Genomic DNA, 10,954 nt, shown 5'->3' on the forward strand with positions numbered 1-10,954 from the left:
CTGGGGCCTCAGAGCTGGCCATCTCTGACTACCCTATTCTAGCATGGAGCCCTATAGAGTCCAAGAATTCAATGTTAAAATCTGGCCTTCTGGGTTTGTCAGGAGAGGAAGGCAGACTATATTTTGTTAGAGTTAACTTGATTTTTTTTTTTTTTTTTTTGAGACAGAGCCTCGCTCTGTCACCCAGGCTGAAGTGCAGTGGCACAATCTTGGCTCACTGCAACCTCTGCCTCTTGGGTTCAAGCGATTTCTCCGGCCTCAGCCTCCTGAATAACTGGGATTACAGGTGCACGCCATCACACCTGGTTAATTTTTGTATTTTTAGTAGAGACAGGGTTTCACCATGTTGGCCAGGCTGATCTTGAACTCCTGACCCCAAGTGATCCACCCACCTCAGCCTCCCAAAGCGCTGCGACCACAGGCATGAGCGACCGCGTCTGGCCAAGTGAGCTTGATTTGTAAGTTTCAAATGTTCAGCAGCATGGCATGTGGGACTCCATTTGTGCTCGTGCCCTGGAGCTTAATGTGTTAGGGGATTCTCTAGACCATTCCCTTCTTACCCTACCAGTTGAGATGCCCTTCACCCAGAATCACAGGGATTCCTCCCAAACCCACTCTGCCAGATGTATGTGCTATCACACTTACACAATTTAACTCAGCACTTACAAATTAATGAAACATGAATGTGAAAATGACAGTTTTTTGTTGAAAAGACCCGAGAAAGATGAGTCTCTGGAAACCAATGGCATTGACATAGGTGTGGGCAGGACAAGTTTATACGTTTGGGAGAAAAATTGAATATTCATACAACTCTTGCATCGTATATGCCTATAAACCTTTGCTCCATTTTTAGAATCAAAACTGCACATCATAGCCTGTTTATCACACTCGCAATTTGTATAAGAAAGAAGACTTAAAGTTCCTGCAGAAAGACAAGGTACAAGCCAGGGCCTTGACCCTCCATCAAAAGATAGGCAAATCAGTGTGCATTTATGCGTTTTACATGAAATAATTTTAATATCTTTATCATTGTTTATAATTCCCTACTTAATATTTTTGATTAACACTTAAGTTAATAATTCCATATGGACAATTCTATAGACGATGCCATCTTATGCCATAATGGCGAACACAATTCAGCCCATAAGGAACATTGTGCTGAAAGGTACTGAAGGCTTACAGACATTATTTCATTTAATTCTCACAGGTCTCATGTGGCAGATGCCCCTACAGCCCTCAAGCTATAGGTAATGCAACTATAAGTCGGTGTGGTGGTGGTACACCTGTAGTCCCAGCAATTCTGGAGGCTGAAGGGGGAGGATCACTTGAGCCCAGGAGTCCGAGGCTGCAATGCACTCCAGCCTAGGTGACAGGAGTGAGACCTTGTCTCTTAAAAAAAAAAAAAAAAAAAAAAAAATTAAAAGATAATACAACTAAAACTCAGAGAGGGTAAGTCACTTGCCCAAAATCACACAGCTAGTAAGTGAGCAGAGACTTGAATGCAAGTTAGCCCTGACTCTGAACTCGTGAGCTTCACAGCTGTGCCATCCTCCACACGGCAGGCTTCCCCCAATACGTGCAGAAGAAATGAACAAATGAATAACCCCTAATCAGCAGCTCCTGCTAACTGGGTTCTGGTTCTCTGCGGGAGTCAGTGTGCTGAGTGGGAAAAGACAAAGCTACAGGCAAGATATGGCATAAGAGCGTCAATTCTCCTGAGAGCAATCAATAGAAAACTCTTAGAATGTTTAAGTGAGGCCAGGCACAGTGGCCCACTCCTGTAATACCACTACTTTGGGAGGCCAAGACGGGCGGATCACCTGAGGTGAGGAGTTTGAGACCAGCTTGGCCAAAAACGCTATCTCTACTAAAATTACAAAAATTAGCCAGACATGGTGGGGTGCACCTGTAATCCCAGCTACTCGTGAGGCTGAGGCTGGAGAATCACTTGAACCTGGGAGGCAGAGGTTGCAGTGAGCCAAGATGGTGCCACTGCACTCCAGCCTGGATGACAGAGCTAGACTCTATCTCAAAAAAAAAAAAAAAAAAAAAGTTTAAGTAAATTTGTACATATCATGGAATGAGATGCAAAACATTGCATGACTTCTAAATAGAAACTAGAAGACATCAAAGAAACTCTTAGGTTCTGCCCTGCATTTGCCTACATCCCTGTACCCTCTGGAGTTCGCCGTCGTCCTGGGCTCCTCAAAGGAGATTTTGAGACACACAGTCCCATGAAGTACCAAAGAGGATATCCTCAGGGTCGGGGAGGAGAAGAAAGGTGAGGCGAGAAGGCTTGTTTGAGCCTTACATAGCACTGCCGGGTTGTATCTGGACACCAGGCAGAGGGTTTGTGGGACAGGGTGCTAGAAAAAGCTGTGGCCAGGCCCTGAAATTGCCTCATAGTGCAAAGCAGGAGGGTGGAGAGGTGGGGAATTCATTCTGGGCATATAGGAGGGCACATACTCGGTAGCCAGAGCCCGTGGGGAGCTAGAAAGGACAGAAGGCTGCTGAGATGCAAGCCTCTATTGAGGCCGCATCATGATCGTGCTGAATGGGAAGAAAAGTGTTCTCCTGGCAAAGACTGAATAACACCTCTGCTTAGGAAAGTGACCTAAGGGCAGATCATTACCTCCAGGGGCCTGGGGCAGCCCTCTCCCCTAAGCCCTGGGCAGAAGGGCCCACGTTCCTGTGCTTCCCTAGAAAGCCCTGTGATGGCTCATTTTACAAGTCCACTTGACTGGCCATGGGGTGCACGGATTAAACGTTACTTCCGGGTGTGTCTGTGAGGGTGTTTCTGGGTGAGACTGGCATTAGAACTGAGGGACTGAGAAAGCAGATCGCCCTTCTCAACGTCGGTGGGCATTGTCCAATCTGTTGAGGGTCTGAATAGAGTAAAAAGGCAGAGGAAGGAGGAACTGACCCTTTTCCCCTGCCTCATTGCTTGATCTGGGACATCTCATTTGGTCTTCTCTTGTTCTCAGACTGGGAATCTCGCCATCGGTTCCCCTGGTTCTCAGACCCTGGGCTTGAGCTGAATTACACCATGGCTTTCTGTTTCTCTGGGGAATGCTGACTCATACAAGCTATCTCAACTTGGGCATTACTGAGGCTGTAGGGTGACGGTCAGCCCTGAAACTGCACTTGTCTGTGCACTGTTATGGGGAGCAGATCCACAAGGTCACATAATCCCCCAAAAGGTGAAGACCTGTTGCCTTGAGGAGCCCCAAGGAGAAAAGCCAGGCTTGAGGGTTTTAGGCAAACCAGCCACAGAGCCCTGAACTCTTATCTTCACAGGGCACTGATTCCAGCCTCTCCCACCGACAGAAACTGTTGGGTTTATGATTTACCTAAGTGTCCTGATTAGGACTGAATTGATCAAGGCAAAGGAGTATTTAAGGAATGAAACCTGAACTGCTCTGCAAGGTGAGGATTAGGAATATCTTATACTTTCCTGCAGCTGGAGCTTGTGTGAAGTTAATTATTGCATATAACAGCATTATAAAGTTTGGAGAAAGAGCATGGGGCTCCAAGAAGTATTGTCCTCAAAGTCACAGAACTGATGACCTCAGACAGAAGCCACCCATTAACCACCGGACCTTGGACAAGTTGCTGTCTTCAGGATTCAGTGTCCTCATCTATAAAATGGGATTAATAGGGTTGTTGTGGACATTCAATCATATAATGTGGATATTCAATGTGTAAAGAGTTTACAGAGTGACAGATGAAGTCACTGCTTGATAACTGTTAGTTTTTATTATACTACTGATAATAACTTTATTCAATGTTTCTGTCAGTGGTAGTTGGGGAAAGGAGAAATAATAGAAGGTACTATTAGAACCAAGCCTACAATTGATATGTAACTTGTAGCTTGCCCTGCTGAGCAAAAAGGCGTAAGGATAACAGTTCTTCCAAGGGCCCCTTCTGGGCCCCTCCTCACATGCACTATCTGAATTGCTTCTCTCAACAACCCATCCTGTGGTTGAGGAAGCTGAGACTCACAGAGATTAACTAATTTTCCCAACTCATTCCTCAGTTTGGAAAAGTGGAGGCAGGACATTAATTGGACTCTGTCATAAATCACTGGGCTCTGTCTCTGGAGCAGGGGTGTGTCTGGACCACAGAACATGGGCAGAGAGGGCCCGCTCCTTCATCAGTGATGAGTTGTGTCAGGTGAGAGAACTCTTGAATGCACAGTTCACAAGACTCAATTCCCCTTCTCTCCTTATTAGAAGCTTCCTCTGAAATCTACACCTTGCCAAGATGCAGAGCTAGAAAGTTCATAAATCAGAGAATCGCGGAGTGGCAAACTGCAAAAAAGGAAGTGACACTTCCCCGGGGGGGTGGAGATGCTGTTTGTGAACAAAAACGTGAGAGGGACTTGGCTCCATATCTGCAAAGAGGCAGGTGTGCTTCTGCAGGGGGCCTGCGCCGGACCGCGTCTGCAACTGTTGTTACCTATCCATTGCTACACAAGCTCGGCTTTGGCCCCACAGTACACGCCTACTCTGTCCCCCAGCCTCATCACTCCCAGCTGTGTCTGCTCACTGCCTCCTGTCACCCCGAGTATGCAATTCAGACTCAGGGCCCTTGAGGCCCTCCTGTCTGGGACTGACCATTCTCCCTCCTCTTCCCAAACTACTTGCACCAGCCACATCAGCTTCCAGAGCTCTGCTGCGAAACACAGCGTGCTCCTGCCTCAAGGCTTTGCTCAGGTGTTCCCTCTGCTATAGGGCTCTTTCCCCACTTCTTTAAAGAGCTGATTCCATCCCATGGCTCAGATTTCATCTCAGCTCTGAGCTCTTCAGAGTCCTTCCCTGACCTCCGAAATTATACTCTGAAGCCAATCACCATGACACTGACCTTTGTCATTTTCTTCACAAAGCCTTCAAAATCTTCACCTGCAACTCTTTCATTATTTCTTCGTCCTCTGCCAGAAGGTAAACTTCCAGAGACAGAAGTCAGCCTGTCCTGATCACTAGGCTCTCCAGAGTTAGAACAGCGCCTGGGTCGAGTGAGAAGCGCCTGAATTCTCACGAGTCGGCATTTGAATCCACAAAGGAAGCCGAGCTCTGGCCGCTCAGCATGTGAGCCTCGGTGGGTGCACAAGGCGGTGACTCTGGCTTCTGGGCAGCCGCCATCGCTCTGGTCCATGCTCAAGGCGTCTCCTCAAGTTGCTACTTAGGCTGTTGCTTTACCAAGACAGTGAGGAGGATGGGCAGGAGAGGCTGTTGATGTTTCTTGAGTTTTGATTTTTTTTTTTTTTTTTGATTCTGAGGAACTAGATACAGTCTTGCATTGTTGAATGATGGGGATATGTTCTAAGAAATGCATTGCTAGGAGATTTCATCATTGTGTGAACATCATAGAGTGTACTTGCACAATCCTAGATAGGACAGCCTACAACACACGTAGGCTATGTGTATGGTCTATTGCTCCTAGGTTACAAACCTGCACAGCATATTACTGGACTGAATACTGTAGGCAATTGCAACACTATGGTAAGTATTTGTGTATTTAAACATAGCTAAGCATATAAAAAGTACAGCAAAAATAAGTATAAAAGATAAAAAATTGCCAGGTGTGGTGGCTCATACCTGTAATCCCAGCACTTTGGGAGGCTGAGGCAGGTGGATCACTTGAGGTCAGGAGTTCGAGACCAGCCTGGGCAACATGGTGAAACCCCGTCTCTAGTAAAAATACAAAAATATTAGCTGGGCATGGTGGTGGGCGCCTATAATCCTAGCTACTTGGGAGGCTGACACAGGAGAATCGCTTGAACCTGGGAGGTGGAGGTTGCAGTGAGCACTGAACTTTAGCCTGGGTGACAGAGTAAGACTCCACCTCAAAAAAAAAAAAAAAAGATAAAAAATGGTCCACCTGTATAGGGCACTTACCATAAATGGAGCTTGCAGGACTGGAAGTTGCTCTGGGTGAGTCAGTGAGTGCTGTGTGGGTATGAAGGCCTAACACATCACTGTGCGCTACTATAGACTTTATCAATACTACACACAGGGGCTACACTAAATACATTTAAAAATATTTTTCTTGAACTATAAATTTTTTTTTTTTTTTTTTTTTTTTTTTGAGACGGAGTCTCGCTCTGTCGCCCAGGCTGGAGTGCAGTGGCCGGATCTCAGCTCACTGCAAGCTCCGCCTCCCGGGTTCAGGCCATTCTCCTGCCTCAGCCTCCAGAGTAGCTGGGACTACAGGCGCCCACCACCTCGCCCGACTAGTTTTTTGTATTTTTTAGTAGAGACGGGGTTTCACCGTGTTAGCCAGGATGGTCTCGATCTCCTGACCTCGTGATCCGCCCGTCTCGGCCTCCCAAAGTGCTGGGATTACAGGCTTGAGCCACCGCGCCCGGCCTTGAACTATAAATTAACCTTAACTTACTGTAACTTTTTTACTTTATAAAATTTTTAACTTTTTTAACTTCTTGACTCTTTTGTAGTAACATTTAGCTTAAAACACAAACACATACAGCTGTATAAAAATGTTTTCTATCCTTATTCTATAAACCTTTTTATATTTTTAAAACTTTTTCCTTTTAAGTGATTTTGCTAAAAGCTGGGACACAAACACATCCATTAACCTAGGCCCACACAGGGTCAGGGTCACCTGTATCACCTCCATATCTTGTCCCACCGAAAAGCCTTCAGGGGCACGCATGGAACTGTCATCTCCTATGACAGCAGTGCCTTCTGGAAAACCTCCTAACGGACTTCCCGAGGCTCTTTTACAGTTAACATTTTTTTTCATAAGTAGAAGTACCCTCTAAAATAATGATAAATAGTGTAATATAGCCAAATCGTAAATCAGTAATAATCATTTATCATCACCAAGTATTATATACTGTAAGTGTACGTGCTAGACTTTTATACAAATGGCCACACAGTGGGTTTGTTTACCCAGCACCCCTGCAAATGCATACTGCATTGGCATGTTATGATGGCTGTGATGTGACTAGCCTATAGGAACTTTCCATCTCCATTATCTTACGGGATCACTGTTGTATGTGCAGTCCACCATTGACCAAAACCTTGATATGTGGCACATGACTCCATCATCATCTGTAATTACCCAAATGTACACCCAGTAGCCCTCATCCCAACCTTGGCCTATTAGTTCATGTGAGATGGGAAATGATGCAGAATGGAACGGTGACTGGCTAATGAGCCAGGTTCCAACTCCACTTTTAGGTGCTGGGTGACCCTGAATAACCACAGCGCATCTGAGCCTTGGTCTCCTATTTGTAAGATGGTTGAGTTTGTGGTTTTGGGAGTCAGACAGACCTGATTAGCCCACTCAGTGAGTTGGGCAACTTCCCTAGTTCTCTGTCCTGGTTTCCTCATGTATGACATGGAAATCTTAAAACCATCTCAGAGGGTGGTCATCAAGATGAAATGAGATAGAGCTTGTAAGTTTCATAGTTGTGTGCCAGGCACAGAACTCAGTGATTGTTGGGTGTTGATTGCCATTTGGTACTGCCTTTACTGCTATGACCACTGACAACCAGGCAGAGAATGTGGCTGTCATCTCCTGACATAACAAGTAAACCCTCACTATCTACATCATCCTTTACCTGAGTGGTTCTCTGAGTGTGGTCCCCAGACCAGCACTCTCAGCATCACCTGGAAACATGTCAGAAATACACATTTTCAGGCCCCATTCTGGACCTACCAACTCAGAAACTCTGGAGGTAGGTGGGGACCAGCCATCTTTAGCAAGTCACGTCCAGGTGATTCTTCATAGAATTCTGCATTAGCCCCAGCAGGCTGAGAACCACAGTGTTAGCCCCAATCTTCCTAACCCTAACTTCACATTAGAGCCACCTGATGCGCTTTACCAGCATGCTAATACCTGGCTCCACCTGAGGAGACTGGGAGCCCCAATCTTCCTAACCCTAACTTCACACTAGAGCCACCTGATGCGCTTTACCAGCACGCTAATACCTGGCTCCACCTGAGGAGATTGGGATTTAGCTGGGCTGGAAAGGGACTCCCAGTAAAATAGAACCAGCAGGGTGTGAGTGTGAGTGTGTAAACTAGGACACACACACACACAGACAGAAACAGACAGAGGTTTTGATCTAAAGAACTGGCTTATGCGATTGTGGGGCCTAGTAAATCCCGTATCTGCCAGGCAGACCAGCAAGCTGGAGACTCAGGGAAGAGCTGGCACTGCAGCTCGAGTTGGAGGCAGTCCGGAGACAGAATGTCCTGTTTCTTGGGAAACCTCAGTCTTTTTCCCAAGGCCTTCAACTGATTAGAAGAGGCCCACCCACCCACATTATGGAGAGTCATCCGCCTTACTCAACGTCTACTGATTTTAATGTTAATCTCTTCTAAAATATACCTTCACAGCAACATCTCAATGGTGGTGAACCCAGTGTCTGGGTGCCGTGGCCTGGCCAAGTTGACACACTAAAGGAACCACCTGGGCTGGGCAGCAGGGAAGCAAGGCCGTGGAGGCCTCCCTCCTGGCTCACATTCTTTCTGAACGAGGTCAACGAAACAAAGAGGCCGCCCCCTCCCAGGCCACATCTCACGCAGCCCCCGCTCCTCTCCTCACTGTCACTGCTGACAACCTGCGCAGCACCCTTGTTTGGGGGTTTTCACCCTGAAGGTGTCTTCCCAGCTTCTCCCTGGGAGCGCTCAGCCTTGTGTGACCCGCTACCCTCAGCTCTGCTTTGAGGGTACTGCAGGCCCCCTCTCAGGTCATGTGTGGATGGATAGAAACAGACACAGGACTAACCTGCACATGGAAGAGGGGAACCGGAATGAAGAGCTCCAGGAGCAGCACAGATAGAACGCCCTGCGTGGTGCCGTAGGTGGCGGGCGCCCTGCGTGGCGCCTGAGGTGGTGCGCCCTGCGTGGTGCCGTAGGTGGCGTGCGCCCTGCGTGGCGCCTGAGGTGGTGCGCCCTGCGTGGCGCCGTAGGTGGCGTGCGCCCTGCGTGGTGCCGCAGGTGGGGCGCGCCCTGACGTGGCGCCAGTAATAGAGCGCCCACAGCAAAGCCACCGAGCCAGGCGCCTTAGACCCCCGCAGAACCTTCTTCACAAGCCTTTCTGTGTCTCCTTGCTCCTCAGCGTATTCTTGTGTACGTCAGGTTAGCCTTTTTCCTGGCTTCGGGATGAGGGCAGGCAGGGGAATTTAGGCTGCTGTTATAGGAGTCACAGAGGCAGCCTGAAGGTGATGGAAAGTCTGGGAAACACTCCCTGAGGAAAGCTTTGGGTGAAGCAGGTGCTGAAACGGGGTGGCCCTGCCCCACTGGGGCTGAGGCATCGCTTCTAGGACATCTGAGGTCATCGGGTGACGGTGACAAGATGGACAGGGATGGACTTCCACGCTGGCCTGGGTACTGCTCTCACAAGTTGCCCTTGGAATGAGCACGGAGAAGGAGCAGTGTGCTTTGTTTTTCAGAATGTACACGGGTTTCGTTTAAAGGGCTGCCCTTTGATGAGATGATGTCCTGCTGACTTTAGGAAAGGAGACGGTCATGAGAGTAATCGTAGCTGATGGGGTTCAGGGTGTTTTTTTTTTTCTTTAACGCTCTTATATGACATTAAAAAAAATTGTCAGCCCTTTGTTGGTTCTCCAGTTTGGAGGGAAGAGCAGTGAACGTTAGGGTCCTTACAATCCGAAAGCCGGGCAAACCACTGATCTAGGTTCTAGAACCTTCACCTGGAGTGATTTCACTGATTGCTGTTTTTAAAGAAGGATCTTGGGGTTTAATTCCTTTGCATCTTTTCTCAACCTTGAGCACTTGAGCTAGCCAACTCCTGAAGGCCAGGGTAAAGAGAAGGCCTGCCTTGCTATCATGGCACCATCACACACAGCAATAGGAAGTGGCGAAGAACCCGCAGCCTGGCAGGTGCTGGGCAGACTGTGAATAAGGCACCATTACACACCACCCAGAGTTACCTCTGGGTAACTCACACGGCAAAGAAAAACACACAGTGACCACTACCCTACTCTGTTTTTTTCTGCGATTTCGTCACAGGCTCTTTTTATACAATTTAGGAACAGAAATATCCAGGTTCCTGTCCTTGTGAGGAAGCCATTCATGTAGTTGGGCATCCTCAGCCTGATCATTAGGTTATCTCTGCTTCCCCCGTCCAATGCAATAATCAGGTCAGGATGGGCACAGACCCACGCTGGGCCAGTCAGATCACACCTTGGGGCTTCTGTTTTAAGGTTTGGGAATAGACACACTTTCTGTTTCATGGGGTGCAGTAGCCCTGAGGACTGTGTAAGCCTAGAGCCGCTAGTGGCCTCCTTTGCTACCCTGTGGTGTGAGCCTGCTGGGTAGTAAAGAAAACATAGACGAAAGAGCTGAGAGTGGAGTGAGAGAGCTTTGGTATCTTTGTTTGAATCTCTACCTTCCATCATGCCTAAAGCTACCTGCACTCTGGGACTTCCCAGTATATTTCCTTAAAGCGGTTTGAGTCTAGTTTTGATCATTTGTACTCCAAAATATTCCTGAAAAACGCTCCCTAACATTTTATGCTCTTTCTACCAAAACTCAGAAGCCCTTTGCATGAGTGTCATTGGAAATCCACTGACCCAAATGCCATAGGCTGAGCTTAAGCCATTATCCTTAACACGTTCAATTCCATCTAAGAAATTCTTAGGGACCTGAAATCAATCAGGGACCAACTCTAGGACCAGCTTGGGGCCATCATGGCTGTGAAGAGAACAGCCCGACTTTATTAATTTGTTCTGATGAGCAACTTCCTACTGAACTAATTTGGACCTATATGGGCAATTTATTTAACTCCATGAGCTTCTGTTTCTACATCTGTAAGATGAGGGATAGAAGTAGCAGTATTGAAGGCTTGTTCAGTTTTGTTCAATTCAGTTCAGTCTCTTTCCAAACAGCCCAGGTCGACACAGCTCATCCAGTTCCACTCCCATGCGCGAGAGCCTCAAGTGACTTAAACTGTACTTAGA

The 10,954-nt window shown here is 47.5% G+C and overlaps 1 long non-coding RNA gene across 1 annotated transcript; it reads right to left on the reverse strand.

Annotated features, from left to right (window-relative positions):
* Nucleotides 1–752: 752 nt before the first annotated feature.
* On the reverse strand, nt 753–9,101 carry LOC139357974 (uncharacterized). The gene is made up of 3 exons (XR_011612114.1): nt 8,758–9,101; nt 5,598–5,690; nt 753–1,389 (listed from the first exon to the last, which is right to left on the reverse strand). It is a non-coding gene; the product is annotated as an uncharacterized lncRNA (long non-coding RNA).
* Nucleotides 9,102–10,954: the final 1,853 nt, after the last annotated feature.

Source organism: Macaca nemestrina, chromosome 13 (assembly GCF_043159975.1).
Source record: "Macaca nemestrina isolate mMacNem1 chromosome 13, mMacNem.hap1, whole genome shotgun sequence".
NCBI classification, from domain to species: domain Eukaryota; kingdom Metazoa; phylum Chordata; class Mammalia; order Primates; family Cercopithecidae; genus Macaca; species Macaca nemestrina.